Here is a 21775-nt window from a genome sequence, read left to right on the forward strand (position 1 = left end):
AGGCACAGTGAATTTCTCACAAACAACAATAATAGGATGCAAAATAGTGTGAACATATAAACAAATGCTTTCATGTACACACACAAACACACATATACATACACACACTGGAAAAGTGGCTTTAAGACAGCCTGGGAACAGCTAGTCCACTAATGAGGTCTATCCCATGAGGATTTAGTAAGGCACAGAGGAATGCAGGCCCTCTGCTCTCATGACTGACCTGCCCCTCCCCCCCCCCCCAACACACACACACACACACACACACACACACACACACACACACACACACACACACACACACACACACACACACACACACACACACACACACACACACACACACACACACACACACACACACACACACACACACACACACACACACACACACACACACACACACACACACACACACACACACGCACACGCACGCTGCCCTCACACATGAATGAGAATTGAGAGAAGGCCTCCAAGAATAGGACACTTATCATTTGGTAGGTACTGCATTAGAAACAAACATAACAAGCACATTGGGGAATTTGACACTAATTTGAGAAGAGAGCTGGTAGAGGCAGGAAGACGGGGGGAACGGGCTGAGAAAACAGAACGAGACTGAGGAATAAATAAACAGGGGCGCAGAAGGGTCAGCGGGAGAAGGCACAGAGAGGAGTTATGACGATATGAATCTTTCAGTTTTATTTGCACTTAACATTTGTTCGCGGGATTGGCTCGTGCTTTGGAAGTGAGAGCCAACTTCAGTGAGTTTACTAGAACAGATCTGGTGTCTGAAGCAGACGGCCCCCATCGCTGGTGGCCTGTTGACGGAGCCGGCTGCTAGCTGATAGACGGACAGCAGGAGTCTCAGTCACGACTCTCTCAGAGAACATGGAGTGAGTTCTTCACTCTAGTGAAAGTAGAAGTTTGAGATTAATTACTTACTTGTGTGTTCAAAACTTTTTTTACCCTAGTGCACAAGCAGTTGCAAAGCCATTCAAACCATGAAGTGTGAATACATCATTTAAAAGTAAACAGCCTCTACTGCGTTCAACTATGGCTATAAACAACGTTTTATCTTAGTGATAGATTTAAAAACATTAAATCATACAATAAACCTTTTTTGGTTTTTCAGTTGGACAATGTAATAAAATGCTCCTAATATTGTCTTGTGAGATGTTTGGACTTTTCCGTAAAGCTTAGACAGGAAGACAGTCAAGCTAGTGTCTCTGTGGCTGTATTTAGGCACAGCGATGCTTACTAAATGCTAACATCTATATCCATGTTATACGCTTATATGCTTATAGTAACAATTCTGAAATACTGATATTTTGCATTTATTAAAACATACCATTGTCACTATCTCAATTTAAAATGTTGAATGCAAACTATTGCTCATTTCTAATAACTACAGTAGAGGTTGTTGACATTTATTTTTAAAGAGGTAGTTTGACATTTTTTAAATCAGAGGAACATATCCATTCGAAATGTCATGACAAATCACAAATGTCAACCTCGATAGGATTCAACGTCTAGAAGAATCTGTACAAAATGTCAAATGGATAATTGAAATGTAGGTGCAGGTGGATGAAAATGTAAGGATTTGCTCAATTCTAGCGATGACTCTGAATGCCAGCTATTTAACAAATTAGCAGTGTTGCCTTACTTTACCTACTTACTGTACAACTCTAAAAAACGCTTTGAAACTATGTTCTGTCCATTGATATACTCCGCTTTTTTCAGTACTACAGGACAGCGCAGCATCCGCACCATCTTCTAAAAAAAAACTGATCAGATTATATTTCATAAATTCTAAGTCATGATACAGCCCTACCAAAATAATAAGGATTCGACCTCCAGACACCATGTAACAACCTTCAAAATAATCTTTCTAGTTGTTTGGAAATACCGGAACAACTGTCCAACACTTATTAGTATCTTTAAAAAAGAAGATATATTCTGTGCTTCAGGGCTCTCTGTTCAGTACAATTAACTGGTTATCGTTAATTATGACATGTAGCATTAATGGTATATAGCATTGTCTGTGTGATGACGAATGTCCTTAAAAAAATGATTATGCATCCACTGTGCACCCATCCTTAGAAGTAAACAATGGCCGCTGCTAATCGTCCCCGTTTCATCCATGCGTAAGGCCATGTCACAATTGCCGCGCATGCTGAATGCCTCGCAGGACTTTGTTTTGGAAAATGTGGCCGGGGTTGCCATGGAGCGTTTGTTTGATCTATTGTAATTAACTGAGCCCATTGATTGCACAATGCTTCTTCCTGGCTCCTCTCCATCAGCGGGCAGCCCTGACTGGACGTCTAATCAAACACAACGTAAACCACCGTTTATGCAGTCGCCTCCCCACAATGATCTGTCCCTTTATGGCCTAACAGGGATGAAAGGCGCACAGGAAGTGGAGGGAAGGCAGAGCAATAAGGATCATTAGAGGATTTAACAAAGCTGAGGTTTACTGTTGATAAGTGTTAACTGATTAGTGTGTGTGTGTGTGTGTGTGTGTGTGTGTGTGTGTGTGTGTGTGTGTGTGTGTGTGTGTGTGTGTGTGTGTGTGTGTGTGTGTGTGTGTGTGTGTGTGTGTGTATGTATGTACTACAAACCACACTTGTGAACCAAATCAAGAATCATATTTGTGTAAAATATACATTTTTTGGCGAACACATTTTTTATTCTTTATAAAGAACATAATTTGTGACTTTCTGCTACTTAATTATATCTTAAAATAAAAGTGTGTGTGTGCATAGCATCCATAACATCCAGATAAATACATCTTTATATAATTTAGGATCTTTTTTTAGGTAGATTAATGCCCCTTTTATATGTGTTTGCTACTGTAACTATGAAGCTAGAGCCAGCAGTTAGCTAGCCTGGCTGTTTAGCAGTGAACAAAATAACCCTTAAAAGCATTTTTGTAGCTAACACTCTGGTACATAATCCTCTGTAAAACCTTTTAATGTGTTTCTTGTTGTACAGATTAAGCAAGTTAAACATAAAGTGTTGATTTGTGAGATTTCGTTACCTTTGGATTTAGCCTCGCTTGCTGTTTTCCATTGTTTACACTTTTAACCATCACCTGTAGTAGCTGTAGCTTTTTATTAACCAGAAAGATATGAGTTATACAGTATTGATCCCTCATTCTCTGCAAGTGAGGCAATGAGCCTATTTTATCAGAAAAGTAGGAACTATCTTTTCAGTTGCATGGAGGGGAATTCCTGGTGTTTAATTAGCATATACTTCTTATAGCCACGGTGTTTCATAACAACCAAATCCTCTGAAATCCTGTCACACTATATGGTTTCATACTCCGGAAGTTTGATAGGTGCCCACATCTCTCTGTAAATGTGTCCCTTTGTAGACCAGTCACTGTGTCCTGATGCGTGTCATGCAGCCTGGTTTAAAGTCAATTAGCCCTGCTTCCCAACCCCAGGGGTGACAATCTGGGGCTCACATGTCCCATCTGGGCTGACCTTCACATGAGGGACGGAGCCAACACTCACATATGGCCGAGCCCTGGGGTGGGAAACTGCCTACGCTGGCCAAGGACAGGACTGTGCCTGGAGGGATGGTTGTGAGGGTCGGCATGTGATCTCCAAATAACACACAGATATGAAAACTCTAATTGTACTTAAAAAAAATATGAATGGTTGTTTTGTTGTTTATGTATTTGTTGTTAAATTTAAAAGGTAGGAGGGGTATGTAAGCCAAGTTCATACAATGCTTGGGTGTATGGAGTTTATTTGTGTATCTGATAAAAATGAGGGACAGCAGTTTCTCTGAACACACAGAAGTTCAATCCGAGAATTAACCACATTGCGAATTCCAGTTAATTTGATGTGTACTGTTTAGGGGCCTGTTTTTTGAACCTGCTTGTAAAATGTTGCAATAACCCTACAGCTATTTACATCACAACCATGATTAAAGCCATTATATGGAATTGAGACTATAACACGTCCCGTGACTTGAGCCTGGACTTTCCCAGAGCCGCTGTGAAAGCAACTTCACTTTTTTTTCATTTCTTTCTTGGTAATCCAAGGTGGCTCAGGGGGAGTGTATCCCCTGAAGCAACAACTAAGATCTGCTCCATGAATATGGAGACTGGGCTTTAAATATGGAACAGAGGACCACCCGTCACTAAGCTACTGGATATAAGGGGGTCCACCCAAGGAAGCTAATCTGGACCAGATTTTCACAAATGCAAATTTCAGTATAAATAACAAGAATTTATCCACCAGGGGATATTCCTGTGGTGCAACATAACGTTAAGATGCATAACGGGTCTCAAGCCATAATGCACCTTTACAAGCTTATGGATCAGTAACAGGGACTTGTTATGAAACTGAGGTCTCACTGTGTAACAGTAAATGTAATAAAAGCTTGGTAATAGGTGTGTGAGATGGTTCACTGCAGTAAAACAAGGTGTTTCAAATTTGAGGTTATGTTCAATTGAACCGAATGGAAAAAGACTGCCTTGGATAGCTTTTCCGCAGTGTGTGTGTGTGTGTGTGTGTGTGTGTGTGTGTGTGTGTGTGTGTGTGTGTGTGTGTGTGTGTGTGTGTGTGTGTGTGTGTGTGTGTGTGTGTGTGTGTGTGTGTGTGTGTGTGTGTGTGTGTGTGTGTGTGTGTGTGTGTGTGTGTGTGTGTGTGTGTGTGTAGTTTTGAAGCACTGGTGGCTGCACAGTTGTGCAACTACAGTCCATTTGCCCAAAGCAAATAGCAACATTCTAAGAAAGAGGAAAGGGGGGTTGTGCTTTAGCGAAGGTTTTTCGCATGTTTTTTTCTTTTTACTTTCCACCAATGTCATTTGCGTTTAATCTGCAGGGCTTGCACAATTCTCTGTTACATTTGATGTTGAGCAACACATTGATAAAGGTCACAAACACTCATGGCACTCCTTTCAAAAACACCTCACTAAAATGCACTTGGGCATGGTTACGAATCCTGGGCATATTGGTTTTAATAGTGGTTTAATCATCGTCTAAAATGACAGGCTACTGCCGGTTCTTGTGATATTTGAAAAGGTCATCTGGTTTGCACAAATGCCTTGCTAAATAGGTGTTGGCTCAACTTGTAAGAGCCTGTAAGTCTGCTTGCATTCCTGCATAACCATAACCTCCTGAAGCCACAGGTTGCCAGGTGAAAGCCTCAAGCTTTAATGTGCTCACACATCTGAAAGGTAAAAATGTAAACTATGGAACAAAATGTCACCTGAATAAGAACAAGTGCAGAAAAGTTGAAACTGTACAAAAAAAATAACATACATTTTTTTAAATACCAAATCAAATGTGTTATTAAACTAGATCAAGAAAACTCTAAAGCCCATACCTCTTCTTTTGCTTATCACTAAGGAACTACATGCACACAAATAAAAATGAAAGCAATAAACCTGCATGCTATATCACTGAATTTATTTTAACCTGCAGTAAAACCTGACTCAACCACAGCAAACAGGAAAGCAGAACACCTGTGTCGAAAGACAAATATGAAGCATGATGAAACAGATGTTTCTAACCCTGTCAGCACAGAAGTCAACAATGAAAATATGCACACGCGTATGTGTGTTTGTGTGTGTTTATGAAAAGGTAATATCCTCTCAGCCTTTCTGGTAAACGTGTGTTTACTGACAGAGCCTCAGCCAGAGGGATTTTACCAGAAGGCTAACGGCAGGAGGTGTGTGTGTGTGTGTGTGGGAGTGTTGGGGAACACCAACCAGAGTCTGAATTCAGGTTACTTGTTATATTTCCATTCCTGCTGTGAAAATGTAGTCAGAGCAAGCTGACTTCAGATCAGTGTTGAGAGGTGACATTTTACCCCTGAGCCACCGTAACTGTTAGTACCTTTGCCAATGGGAATCCTGTGTTTACTGACCACACAAACACCAGCCAGTGCCTGGTACCAGGATTGCTCACAGTCACTAAGCACACATATGTCAGCCTGTTAGTCAGCGCACTTCCCCGTGTGGTGACATACGGATGTCTGCTCCTCCTATAATCAGGATGTAAGACGGTCATCTGTTCAGTGGTTCTCCTCTGCCCAGGCTAATGCTGGTGGAAAGTCGTCCTGTTTATTCGCCACATGTCCATAATTACAGTCTTGTGGCAACATATGAAGATAGCTTCAAGTGCAGAAATGAGCGTTGGTGGTTTTGCAATGTAATAAGAGAATCATCCTTTGAACACAGCTCTGTTGTTTGTGCACATAAAACCTAATGTTTATTATGAGGGGAAACACAACTTTCTGTTGGTTTTTGTCTCTTATCTGCAAAGTTGTAATACTTGTAAACTGAGGAATGAGTTCCTCCTCATTCATACACATCACTGGCCCTCTAAGTCATTTCAAGTATTGTGTAAGAGGAAACTAATTTCTATCACATGTTGTGTAACAGTGCAATAAAGATGTTGGTGGTTTTGGATGTTTTCTTTATGATTGTTTACATTATGCCATCTTCTTTAACTTTCCTAAACTCCCTTTTGTTTTCTAATTGCTTGCATGCAGCTCATCTCGCGTCAGGGTCGACACATTTTCAATTATTCAACATGTGACGCAAAATGTGTCTCATATGTAAACTGCTCCAATACTGAAACCCAAGGTCACGTTTTAATTGGCTGTAGCAAAGCTGTCATACTCTCATATTCCCTGTAATGATGGGTTTTCAAGCCAAGCAAATTCCTAACCACCTCTTTGTCACTTGAGTCATCTCGCCCTGTGCCATCCTTTGTCTGCCAGCTCTAAACAAGCATCACCCAGACAGTGGAGCTTTGAAAGGCTGCAAATTTGAAATGTAAAAATGTTCCCTTTTTTTGTTTGATTAATGCCCCAGACCACACACTCTGTGGGGGAGCGGTGGAATTTTTCTCCTTAATAAGCATGTTTCAGGTCAAAACAGGCTTTTCCCTTTCATTCATATTCATTTTGCAGTGTCTGTGAAAACAGGCATGTCTGAATCATCATAGCACATCACAAGGCGCCTGTGTATAGATGGTAACTTCAAAGCCGATGTCATTTTCTTCCCAACATCAAAATCACTGGGAAATTATATTCATTATCTGACTGTAAAGAGCATTTGGTTTTCCGAGGCTGCATTACGCTGCCGTGTGAAATCATTCATATGGCTCTAATTTACAGCTCCGACAAATTTGAGGCTTAAAACTTTAATTTTTTGAACCCAAAAAAACAAGACGTAATTTTCCACAAAGCTAAATGAGCACTTTCCCTTGGAAAAAGCAAGGTTGAAGTCGTAAATAAATCCCTTTTAACATTAAAAGACTTGGCTATGCGACAGAGAAACTTTCTTTGTTTTCCCTTTCTTGTCTTTCTCCAGCACTACGGCCACGGCTCTTGGACAATAAATGGATAATCTTTGGAAAGATATATTAACACTGGAAAGTATGCTCATCCCTGGATTGCACATTCCACCTTCACTTTTAGATATCTTATCTTGACAAATGTGTCATTACAAAAAAAAAATCTGACAACTCGAGCCTATATTAGGAATGGAATGCCGTCCTTTGTGCAACAGAGAAGATGGACAGAGGATCTTTAAGTGCTGGAGCCACATTAACAATATATTGTTTCAGCTGATTTAATACAGCTCGAGCCTCGACACTCCTAAAGAGTTAACACTGGCAAAGGATTATTTTACAGGGAAACTAGTTTGAATCTCCCTCTTACTTTTCTATCTTTACTGTATTTATTATTATTTAAACTAGAAGGGCACTCGAGCGCAGGCCTCCACCAAGGCCATTTCCATAAGGGAAAGAAAATGTATGTATCTGCCCCGGGATTCAGATCTGCTCGAACATTGTATGAGTTCTTTCCTTGCCCCTGCTTCACGCTTCTATCAAGTTTAATGAAAAACAGATCAGTACTTTAACTTTAATCCTGTTGATAGACAAACAAACCAAAAACATAACCTTCTTCATGGAGGTAACAGTCTTCTCCTGTCAAAACGTCTCGCTGCAGATTTACACTAGAGAAGGACAAGTAGTGCAGGACTTTTCAGTTCTTCTGCTGTGGTGATATCTAGTTTTAGTCAAGGATATTTTATTCACAATCAAAACTGAAGTGCATCCATAGATGTTGATCGTGTTAACTGTAGTTTAGAAGGTTATATTGTCGTTTCCTTTGAAAAAATAATTGCTGACACGGTTGGATTTTTGCTTAGAACTATGAGCCTAACATTTCCCGTTCAAAGAAAACAAAGTGATAAAACGTTCAGTGCCATTATCTGCTATGTTCCCATGTACACACACTTGAAGGTTAATAGATCAAATACTAAGTTATTATTCATCAAAATGAATGGATGGAAAAATAACCAGAATATCCTAATTAAAAAAAACTTTTACTTTAACCAATAAAATATTACCGAAATATATTATAAGAAAAAGGGAAGTACAGGCGCTGCAATCCTTAGTTTCATTCTCATAACTGTTACTGTATTTTTAAATGATTATTAACATCAACACAGCATCAAAGCCATGATTATTGGAGGTAACATTTTAAAATGAAAGACTATCTTTAGTTTTATGGAGCTGTGACGCTTGTAAAATTTCCTGCCCTCCAGCGCAGCTTCCACTCAACATAGAGTTAAACCATTGAGATTAAAGATTTTTGGGATATTTTGCAGGTGATGTCTTTACACACTTCGCACGCCACTTTCCTTTGGATGAGTTCAGCGATTAGTCCATTCACGCCTGTGTTGTTCCCTCTATAATGTAACGCTATGTTATGGCCCTGACTGAAGGGAGATGCGTGCGTTTGATCTACGGCTGCTTTGGAACATGTTCTGTCTATTCAAGGTTAGATTGTTTCATTACACCCCATCAATCATTCAGTGATGTAAACATCCTCTGAGCACAGCGTTTTGCCAAATGCCCCTTTAGAGAGGGAGCAGGCGGAAGGAAGAGAGACAGGATGATAACCAGAGGGAGAGAGACGGATGAAGTGAGGAGGAGAGAGACACTGAGTTATAATGAAATATCCTGAATGAGAAGTAGATGGAGTTCGGTGAGTATCCTGTTCTCCCAGTGGAAAATAATTTGTTTAGGCTAGACAGGAAACAAGAGGTACATCTGGACAAATTAATCCAAAATACAGTTTACAATGTCTTCTTTCTGTGTCTATGCAGGTCCTTTTCTGCAGCGTTGATCACCTCTCTCTACAACTACAACGTTAGTGTATGTGTTCATCAATACCAACTGTTTAAATGTACATATATGCATCATGTCGCCCCCCTTCCTATTTGTGCTGCTCAATTGTCGCAAAACTCATAAACACAATTGTTTTTCTCCATAATGAGATCAGCGATATCTAATCGCACGGACTTACTTCTCTTATCATTAGTAATATCATTTTAGACTCACAAAACTTATCTTAAACAATGTAACTTCCCTTAATAAGTCTGACGAGACAAAAAAATATGAACAGTCACCATGAGATGATACATTTTGCTCACTTTGACACGAAAATCGTGACCAAAGCTGCATTTACCATCCAAGGTGATCAAACTCAATTATGAGAAACTGACAGCTGCCCACCACTGATAATCCTTTGATGTCTACTGTTCAGCATAGCTTATGAAGATCACATATACAGTATAATGTATCACCAAATATACACACATTAACAAAGTCAACCTGAGCTGTCTTACCGTGAACCTGATTTATACCAGGGTATATGCAGGAATCCTGAAGTCAAATGTAATTCCTTTTAAGACCTTTTTTAAGACCCTTTCCATACATTTTAAGACCTCATCGCCACTTTGAGTTCTAACCGGTTACATTGGCGACACTTTACCTCACATTGACTATATACAGTATGGATTGTCTTTCCTCCTTATCTTCCAACCATTTGGACGCAAACTTGCATTTCCCCATAACGATGTTGTTTAACAACCGACGTAAACGGACCTTCACGCGCTATCAAGCAGTGAGCGTGCGATGTCTTGTTCAGATGACGTCAAATCCAATGGGATGCCATAAATAAACTGCACAGAATCACACTACACACCTACGCAATGATTACATTCAGGCAGACTGTAGAATACAACCTCTTTGGACAAGTTATATAGGCCTACTTATTGAAAACAAGCTACAAAATGTAACACCTTGGAAAATGCCGTTTAATACTTTTTAATAGCCTTAATTTTCGCTAAATTGATTTATCAACTTTTAATACTTTTTAAGACCCCGTGGACACCCTGTATACTCACCATCCTCTGCACAAAAACATTCCCTGCTGTATTTAAATTAAAGGCTCTCTAATATTGCAAATGACAGACATATCGTTAAATTCAACTCCAAAATGAGTCGTTAATACATTACTGGATAAGAAAAATTTGCAGGTGAGCACAAAAAAAGATCATCAAACCAGCTGATTAACTATTCTCTCTACATGTTTCCGGTTGATACTGGGTTTTTGTCAAATAAAAACTGCAGGCTGTTCTTTTGCCCCTGAGGATCATTGTAGTAATAACAGCAATTCATGTAGTGAGGGCATAGGTTAACATAACCAATATGAGATAAAATAATAATATACAGGAGTTGCAGAAATCGGGAATTCCCCTTTAAAACCTCCTGTACAGCACTGTAGTCCTTTGTTTGAATGTGAAAACAATTTACTGTGTGCATTAAATGTTAGCGACCATAATGTTGTTGGAGGGACTTACAGGATGACATAAATATAGTTTGAGGTTGAGTTGACTTGCGCAGGAATGGACGTGTAAAAATGCTTGTAAAACTTGTGAAAATAAAGAGTGTTAGGTAAGCGAGCCTGTGGAGGTACACCAAGCGATCATGGTGGTCTCATTTAACTATCAGACACATATCATGAGATGGTGAGACAATGTCTGATCCGCTATTTTATTGTATTCTTATGAAGTCTGCACCTGAAAATCACCAGGAGAATGCAGTTCCTCTCACTGTGTTTCTCTGCCATTCTCCTCAGTGCGGCTGTTTCCAGTTACCTTTCAACCGGTGAAAAATATTTACTCCTGAAAATAAAGAGGATAACTTTCCATCTCCGACACTGTTCCAGAAGACATCTGGCTTTTGTTAGAGGGGCTTTGGGGTGTGTGTGTGTGTGTGTGTGTGTGTGTGTGTGTGTGTGTGTGTGTGTGTGTGTGTGTGTGTGTGTGTGTTTCAATAATCATAGGAGAAGTCTATTGTTTCACTGTCTGTACTCTCCCACAGGGGAAGTCAGCTGCGGTGAAATCGCACACGCACACAAAGCCACAAAGCATCCCAACAAATAGCAGACACAGACACTCACAATGGACACATCCATTGTGTGTGTGAGTGTGTGTCACATCCATTGTGTGTACTGTATGTGTAGGAGGAGGTTCTTGCTGTACTTCCTCCTCTCTTATGAACGCACACACACATTCAGATAGGATCCACTGTTGGAAAGCTTCCCATTCATTCATATACCACTAACGTAAGGTCAATCAAGATGTGTATACAGTCTTCCTCCTATTGCACTGGGGGATTGGCTCTGATCCTTTCCTCGTCTCCTCAGCAAGCCTCTTGCACACTAAACTCAACCTTCGGACCATGAACCAGCTCACAGTAAAAAGCACATAGTTGAGTAAGTCTTACTGCTGACAGCTTTCAAATAAACAGAGCTCAGTTCGTTAGTGATCCGATCGTCTTCTCCAAGGATTCACATCATGTGCTTATAATGGTCCTTTGTGACAGAGATGGGATCTATTCATTGGTATCTAATTATAAAGATAATAAACGCTCTGGATTTGTATAGCTGTGATTGTAAACAGTACATTTCTACGATGATTTATTTTTTTGGAAGGATTTAAAAAAAATAATAATCTCAGAATTCTGACTTTTTCCTCAGAACAAAAAAAGAAAAACATTTTGGGAGAAAAAAAATCAGAATTCTGACTTTTCTCTGAGAATTCTGAGATTAAAGTCAGAATTCTGACTTTTTTCTCAGAACAAAAAAAGAATGTGACCCTAATCCTCTTCCGTACATTTCTGTCAAATATAGTATATTTTAATATTGTTTTAATATTGTCTGCTTATCTGTATTATTGTGTTGCATTGTTGGAGAAGCCTGTGACCTAAGATTTTCAACGACATAATTACTCTATAGCTATGTTAGTTTGACAATAAAGAACTTTGAACCTTGAACCTTTGGGTTTTGGTTTACTTTTGGTATTGCTCCATAGAGATGGAGTTGCAAAAGGTTGAGGAATATTAACAGTCTGTCAGGGTTTTATGAGGTTATTTAAAGGTTTGAGATAGACTATCATGCCTCACAGACACCTGCTAGCAGTAGAGTCATGAGCAGGTCGCGGGGTTGTCATTTCGGCACAATAGGTATATAACACGAAAACATTGTATTTTCTGTGAAGTGATTAAAGGAATTGTTGGCACTTGTCCCTGACCAAACAGCCCTAGAAAGCCTTTAAGATCCCATCCACTCAAAGATGTATTTTTCTGTCACTAAGTTGGATAAGAGTTTTGATACCATAGCATAAAGACTGGTAATACTGGGAAACAGCTAGCCTGGCTCTGTCCAAAGGTAACACAATCAGCCAACCAGAGTCTTTCAAGCTCACTGATTAGCACAATATTTCTTGTCTGTTTGATCAGTACAAAAAGTGCAAAACGAGAATTTGATAGCAGCCAGCTGAGGCTCCCAGGAAGTCACTGGTCCCCGCCAAGAAATGTTCCAGTCATGTGCCGGATTGATTGATCATCATCCGTTCCCAGACTTTATGCTAAGTTAAGCCAACCGGCTGCTGGCAGTAGCTTCATTTATACATACATGCGAGTGGTATTGATCTTTACATCCAACTATTGTCAAGAAATGTAATAAATGTAGTTGAACTATTGCTGGTTTCCTGGCAATCTCACAATGACTACAAGACTTGTGAGGTTGCTGTGTCCGGCCAAGAAATACAGAGGCATTTGTCTACCTTCAGAACCACAACTTGTCCATTTGGTTTGTTTTTGTACCTCTGTGAGCTAGAGTGGTGTTGTCTCATGTAGCTGCTGCTCGAAAGTAAGGACAAAAAGCATCAAGGTTTTTTTTATCTCTGGCATTTGAAAACTGTTGTTAGCCACAAATACATTGTTTCTTCTTTCTTAGTTTACAATGTATTAATTTGGATTCTGGTTTGAGCAGATTAAACTCTCGAACATTGATTGGGCTTTCCTGACATATTGTTAGTCAGACCTGAGCAGCTACTGTGTTGCACAAGTGTTTTCCTCCTCCTTTTCTACACACACCGTGACTACTTTGGCCATAATTTCCAGGCAAGCCTCCACACAGGTTTTAGCTGTTCTCTCAGATGAACTGCCAGGCGCGGTAAAGTATAATAATAATATGTCAAAGAAGCTCACGACAGCAAAGACCACTAAAAATAAAACACGCCTGAGGGTGGAAAAACACTTCAAGATCTCTTCCAGTGCTCTTGAATTTATTAAGTGCCAAGACCCTTGCCTATTGCTCAGAATCAGGGGGACAACAAGCGGAAAACAATGAGGCACGACTTCCATGATGACCTTGCTATGCTACAAGTTAACTGTAATTACTGATTGCTTTTTAGAATATTTGTATAAAAACATATTTCTCTGCCGTCTAAGACCATAAGTAACATCTGAATCAGTTCTCACATGTGAACAGTATTGAGACAAATATGTTAAGTTCTGATTTGGTGTGATTAATTGTCAAGTCGAATGAGATTTGTGGCCAAACAAAACTGTTCACACAACATTAATCCAACATAGTGCACTGTACTAGCTGTTAGCAAAGCATTTACTATCTGCAGAGAAAATGCAATGTGTAAATAAAGTACCTTAAGTTAGCCCAAATAGTAATCTGTTCCTGTTTCACGTTTATTTGAAACCAATTTCATTCTCTATGGCTTTGGGCTTGGTCTATCTGTGAAAACAACTTTCTCTAAACCCTCACAAGTCTCCTATTCCATTAGTTATAACACCGCTCAACTTGTATTTAAAAAAAAAAGGGACAGGATCAACCTAACCCCAACAGAATTTACCCTCTGGGAAAATGACATAACACCTTACTCTGAGGGAAATCAACACAAAACATTGAGTCAGAGCTTGGTAACTTACCTAACACCTAAGCCCTGCCTCAACACTGAGCGCAGGGCTTCTCTTAAGTCCTGCCACGAACACACGATCTCGTTGTTGTTTTGTGTGATTGTGAAGGCCCTATCACGACTCTACTCACTTAGTGTCCCTTTTGTTGCGCTCTGAATGGAAAAAATTAAAGAAAAACAAGACCGTATCCGAAATGGGACACATACCATTCAAAGCACACATGCTAAAATAGGTCAAAAACCATTTGTTTTCATTCTAAGTGAATCACAGACTGAATCATATTTGTCATACTCAACAACATAAAAGCATAAAAATAAACTCATCCAAGCACATAATACTTTCCTGTTGTGAAGAGTTTTTGTCAAAGGAACCAACACACACACACACACACACACACACACACACACACACACACACACACACACACACACACACACACACACACACACACACACACACACACACACACACACACACACACACACACACACACACACACACACACACACACACACACACACACACACACACACACACACACACCCCCCCCCCCCCCCCCCAAGGGGCTGTTGAAGCAGCCGGGCATGACAGATCACGCTGCCTCTCCATTATTACGTCGTGTTACGATTAATAATGCATGTTTCCTGACACCTTAATTACCTCCGCCCACACCCTAGACACACACAAATACACACATACAAGACTTCAGTCGACACCAGCTCGACCACATCCACACACACACACACACTCTTCTCCCTGAGGAGGGAACACATCAACAGCACCCAGAACAGTGGACGAGGTACTCGAAGTATCTGCAGCTGTCTGCCCCTGAACACACACACTGCAGGACGTGCTGTTCAGAAGCTGTCACGCACTCATAGTGATCCTGTCACACTGACTCACACCGAGATCTGCAGCATTAAAGACAAAACCTTTTTCCTGCAGGTCTCACCGACTGGGTTAAATGTGGAGCAATGAATCACCATTGAACAGAATTGTGCATGACTATAATGTCAATGGGGACTTTTGACCTGGAGGAAGAGAGCTGCAGCAAAGGGCTATATAATGATGAGGTGTTTAATGAAGGCAGTTTTGACAGGCTTTGGTAAATGTTTGTGAACATTTGCAATCCTCATGCACCTTGTCCACCTTATCTGATGTTTGACTGATAGTGTTGTAGAGCAAAAAGAGGAAGCACATTGGTGGGAACTGTTACCATTTTCCCATACTAAGCCTACTTCAATCCATGCAGATACTTTCAGATTGATTTGGTAATTTTGGGGGAAATATCTGTAACTGACTCAAAGAGAGATTTCACCACAAAATCTAAAATGTATATTTTAGATTAAAATACACAGACCTTGTTGTGTGCACTATTTTCATTCTAGCAAACTACACTAACAACCAATTCACTCATGGACAAGAGGCTAAATTGGAAAGGGGGGATAGGATTTTAGGTGTATATAGTACTTTGGTTATACAATACAGACAAACTAACTAAATATAATTATATTTGAGGTGTTTCAACCATTCTCATTTACTATTGACGCAGCAGCTTCATGCCTTTTCACAATACATTTTTGTGATATATATTTTTACCTTTGATAATCTTGTGTGAGTTGGATATTTATTGATTTTTTTTTTTTTAACCGTCACTTTCACTTCTCTGTCTACCAAAACAAAATTATCCTTTTATATTCATTGTGTTGCAGTAGTGACAGAAGGCTTAGCAAAACAAATCTCAAATCCTTTGCTAATCACACCAACAGTTTTCACATAATTAGACACCACTAATCATAAGTAAAAGAATATCTGTATATGTATTTATCTTTGATATTGATGCTCTGTAGGAAAAATGGACAACAGATCCCAGTTAAATCTGTCTTGCAAAAAAATTAAACAAGTTCTGGATGAACAGTCTCAAGCTTCTCACAGCTCAAGACGTTTTGGGAAATAATTTGCCACCTTTTGATCTACTAACCCCCCCCCCCCCCCCAATTAGGGAAGTTATACCATCACAATTCACCAGGGACACACACTATGAATGAATTCCTTTGAAAGATTGTAGTGTCTGTTTCAATAACATCATGTGTACTCCTTTATGATGACACTCTGCTGTTGAAACTCAAACTTCATGAATGTTAACCCACATTTTCCACATCCTTCAAAACTGATGAAACGCCAAGAAACGCCGGGCCTAATTTTCGGCAGCCACGGAGTATGCAGTTAATGGACCAACCCTCTGCTTTCATCTTCCTCCCGTGAGTTGTAGTGCAATCATATCATTAGAAGCTCTGCGTTAGGTAATTTGTGAAGAGTGACAGGTTGTTGTTGCTGGCTGAATAGTTAGTGTGTATGTGTACACACAAACACTTTCTTTTCCTCCTGCTCCACGCTTCCTCTTCCTTCCGCTGGCCTAGCCCTGGTTCAGGCAGTGTGTTCTAATGCATGGGAAATAATTGGTCATCCTTTTCATCACAGGATTATGAGAATAAATCTCCTTTTGGAGCGGAACAGCGCTCACATTCATTGAAATCCTGTTACATGGGGTATTATCCTGCAATTAATTGCTTTTTCCAAACGCTAAGCTCTTCTCTCCCTCTTGTGTTTGCACACTTTGATAAATGTACTACCGGTTGACTATCTCCAGAAAGAGGTTGGGGGTTATGGGACTTCTTGTGACAAATACATTTTTTTCTCTGTAGATCTATCGCAATCAAACTCGTGGTGTCATTAATGATGATTCAACCTCTCATGTTTTGGCTGGAGGTTGTACTTTGTGTCCTGGCTCATGGAAGAGAAATGGAGGATCTGCTCACTTCAGAAAATAATTTAGTGTTGGTTCGTTTAAAGCGGACGCCCCTTTTGAACTGCTGCTGTAGCTTATCTTTCATCAAACAGCACAGAGGAGATTAATGTTGGATGACACTTTCATGTGACATCCTCTGGGGCGATGTTGGTAAAAGAGTATTTTTAACAGTCTCTGTAAAATAAATCAAAAAGGTACAGAAAAGTGGGTTGAATTGTGAGTGAAAAAACACTAAGAACAACGGGGAAAAAGTAAGAAAAACGGTTTGTGCATTTTCAGCCATGTTAGCAGGGTGTGGAAAGTCCCTCAGTAGGTTTGGCACATTGATTCAGATTGATTCATCTCAATATCTCAATATCTTTGTACAGATATGTATGCAGGCAATGTAACCTGACTTTGGTGATGCTCTTACATTTATGTTAGCACCACCATGAGTTGACATTTTGGTGATTAAAGTGAAAAATCTTACTGAGCTGAGCTGTGTTAAATTCAGATTAGCGGTGAACATGGTTAACATTTTAACTGCTACAGAACAGATAGCATTGAAACGGCATGCATGTTAGCATACCAGAGTTAGCAACTAGCTCAAAGCACTGTCATGCTTAACTACAGCCTGACAGAACGCCACTGGCTAACACTAGCCTGGCTTGAAGTCTTGTTTGATTTGTTGTGGGTTAAATTACAATTATTCATGACCCTCCATCAAAGCAACTGATCTTGTCATTCACACTTTGATCTTAAATCTATCATCTATCCCTCCTACTTTGGCTCAAAGGTGAATGCTCACCAAACATAACAAGCTTCCTCTTTATTTCTCAGCACAACAATACATTGATTAAAATACTTTGTTTCCTTTTGTCAATTTGTGTTTTCTTGTTCCACTGAGTGACATCATACGCTCGACCCGGCTGAATGGAGACAGCTTGTGTAACCTCAGTGATGTGCTGGTGACAGTATGGTGGTGATGACGTGTGTGTTGTGTTGGCCACAGCACACACACAATTGCCATGCACTTCCCATTAGCAACAGGAAACCCCTTGAGTCATCCTGGAGTGGAGCTCTGAGTGTAAGGCAACTATTTCAGTGAAATCATGTGTTGAAGAGGGACTGACAAAGGCCGAGTTATGAAATGATGTTCTTGGGACATGAAGGGACTTAAGCTGATCTTTTCAAGTGAAATTCCGCTGATGAGGGCTTTAGGGGGCTGACCTTTCCCAGGAAAGAGGGCAAAGATGGAAATAGTTGAATTTTATTTTATCTTTGGTGGATGTTGTACAGTCTTCCAACAACATTTATGAACTGGTCAAACTAAACATTTCAATTTAACCATGTTCCTGTGGTTACAGTATATAAACATAATCAATATAGATGCTTCTTCGTTGAGGGCATGTGTGTTTTGTTTATAAAGTATGAAAACCTATATTGTAGACCAATGTGTAAGATGGCCACTTAGCTCAAAACCCTTATCGGCTCTTCTGGAGGCCTGTGCTGGACCAACACCTTAATGACACATTTGTAGAGATCAGTATCACAATGCAATACCAAGTACAACCAATCACCAAATATGTATACAACTATAGTGACATTATGTTTGTTTTGTGTAAACATCCCATTGAAAAATAATTGTGTCAATAATTCATAACTTTTATTGACCCTGGAGACTTAAAAAGATCAATTTTTACTTTCTGCATGTTCAAACAACATTAGGCAACATAGCATCTATTTGGATAGTTAACTATGTTGTTGTCATTATGAAGCAAAAAGGTCAATAACTAAATTTAAATAATAACTATTTATGATTTCTGAAACACTGGGATTGTCAATAGGAATCAACATTTCCATTTAACATCTGAGTAATGGATAGTATACTGCATATATCTCTGCTCACAGTGAATACATTGTTTTCAGTGCGTCACCACATTTCACATTATTCATTACAAAATTAGGAATTTTATTTTTCAGCTGAAGCTTTACAACTTCTTAAACTCTCGTGCTGAGCATGTGCAAGCATGACAACTCCCCTGTGTGAGAACAAATGTTTTCAATCAACCGGGGAAGAATGCTTAGGTGTGTGTCCTTGTGTAAGAAGCTATTAGTGGCTATTGTGCTATAAAATCAGAATATAGCATATTTTAAAAATGTAATTCAGTATTGTACATGGTTTTGAATTTCAAAAATCCTTTCTGTTGCCAACATTCAGTCTCTCCTTCCTACCACCTCAGACTCTGTCAAACAGATCAAAGAAATAGTGAGTGACAGGTTGGGATAACAAGCAAAGGAAGGCAGACATTTTGGGCCAAACTACAGTCTGGAATCCATCCACATGAAACAATCCCCCATCTCAGCTCCTGGTTTGATTGATTGTCCTTGAGGTCAGCCAAGGTTGTGAAAATACAGAGCATATTCAGTAGAGATGGTTATTGCAGGGTGATGACTAATTTTGGTTGAAACCTCACTTGAGTTCATACAGTTCATGGTGTCTAGGAGCATAAGATATACAGTAGAATGTACTACTGTTGTTCTAAAGGCAGAATTCTTAACATGAAGGAAACTCGTCATCACTCATCGTTTTTATTGCTAGTACAAAGTTCAATATCAAGAAGCCCACTTCTATCTCCTACACTTTAAATTTGTCAGCTATCCAAACACAATGATAATGGCCTGAAGACAACTTCAAAATATATATATTAAAAATGTGCCAGTATAATACCAATAGAGGAAGATGGTGGACCTGTAAAAACATTACTGTTGCATACAGTATACTAGCGTCCTTCTTTTCTCAAATGCCCTATTTTAGGTCATATATGGGGTCAAAGTTAAGCTGTTATTTGAATAATACAACATAATATTAAAACATTTGGAGGTGCAATGTGCCCATGAAACATTTCTTTGCTATTTTGGTGTCCTGGTGTTATGCCTGCTGGGTTACAGTCACATTGCTAAGACTAACGCGGCACCAATGTCAATTTGTTTAGACCGTAATTATGAGCAGCCAAGACGGAAAAAAAAAATCAACACAAGCGTTACTCCGAATTGGAGGTTAAAGGACTATTTTTACTATGATGAGTGAAACAAATGAGAGAAGTGTCAACAAACTTTAAGTGCAGTATAGTTTTGTGGAAAATGTTTATCATAAAAACATCTATGTATACCCTATATTTTATGTCATGTATTATTTGAAGATATAGGCCATGATGGTACATGTTGTTGGACAATATTGTTCGATAAGCTTAGTGTTGTCTTGTTTAACCAAATAATATATATGCAGTGTGTCTGTTTGATGTCCCTAGTCGTGTATTTGAATGCAAAAACTATCAATAAAAGGTTATTTTAGTGGTTTTACTTCTAACTGATCAACATTTTACTTCTAAGTCAAGTCTTGCGCCAGGCAAGTTGCAATTGTAAATTATCGTGACTAACTGTTCGTCTGACACAAGTTAAAGCCTAATACAACTCTGCTCAGAGAAGCTCAGATGAAGAATAATTCACAGCGATGGCTGGCTGTCAGCCGGATCAGATTGAACTATTCTCAGAGCAGATCAATTCCCAGCCTCTCTTTACCGCTGCTGGTGGTGAGTGACTCCGCTAATTACAACAAGGAGAGAGCATGCCCTGAATACTGTTTTCTCTTCCAGCTCACTTGCATGGGGACTCAGCCTTACTCCTACTCAGGTGCTATATACACAAACACATATATATATATAAATAATATCACACACACACACACACACACACACACACACACACACACACACACACACACACACACACACACACACACACACACACACACACACACACACACACACACACACACACACACACACACACACACACACACACACACACACACACACACACACACACACACACACACACACACACACACACACACACACACACAGTCCAGAAACATCTTTCATAAATGTAATATCAGCTCATACATGCAGTAGGTGACATGGTGTAATGATTAAAACATAAACTACGAAGTAAGCACAGACAAATCGTCATGTCACACCCATGCAAAAGACACTGTGACTTTTACACAGCCACAAATAAGTCACTGTTTCCAGTGTATACCTCAACACTGTGTCACACACAAACAAGCAACAAACATGCATCATCACTTTGAAGCACTGACACCCCAGGCCCGGACTATTGTCAGATAACAATAAAGCTCCAGGCCTTCCACAGCTCTGCCGCCCATTCCCACAGTGACTGTTCCTCCTGCTTTTTGAACCAGAGAGAGAGAGAGGAAACCTGTTCCTGTGCCTGCTCAACGGCATGACAAACACACTTGCTCACAGAGACGCACGCACACATCAATCAGTTGGTGAGTCACCTTATTCATAGGACGACCACTGCACAAAGAAAGAATGCAAGGCCTAAAAATAACAGTCATCATTCCTATGGAATCTGCAGCTCATCCATGTTTGGTTGGCCTGCAAAGGTTCACATGACCCCTCTGAGTCAAGTTGAGCTGAGCTGCTGTGACCTGCTCAAGTGTGTGACCTCTTGGGGAAGGAACTGTGTTGGAAATGTGGAAAGAAATGGTTTGGAACGGCATGCTTCTGTTTGGCAGAAGGGGTTGAGCAAAAGAGTGGCGATAGTGCTCAAAAACACACACACAAACAAAGGCCAGCTGGTGCAGTGTGTTTTAGTGAATGCTCAGTGAGCCTCTGTGCTTGTGTGACATGAAGCAGTGGAGAAAGAGAACTCTTGCACAACCAGACACATGGTCACGCGTGTGTACACACCCCAACAAACACACATTTATAATGACCTCAACACAGGAATATTTTTCAAACCCACTACTGTATTTCACCCTTTACTCTCTAGTTCTTACATTCTTAAGTAACAGTTCATAGTTC

The 21775-nt window shown here is 39.8% G+C and overlaps 1 protein-coding gene across 1 annotated transcript in view; it reads right to left on the reverse strand.

The window, feature by feature from the left end:
• Window positions 1-21775, reverse strand: part of triqk (triple QxxK/R motif containing) — a 128696-nt gene that overhangs the window by 91356 nt on the left and 15565 nt on the right. The window lies entirely within an intron of this gene.

This window comes from Notothenia rossii (assembly GCF_949606895.1).
Source record: "Notothenia rossii genome assembly, chromosome: 10".
Lineage (NCBI taxonomy): Eukaryota > Metazoa > Chordata > Actinopteri > Perciformes > Nototheniidae > Notothenia > Notothenia rossii.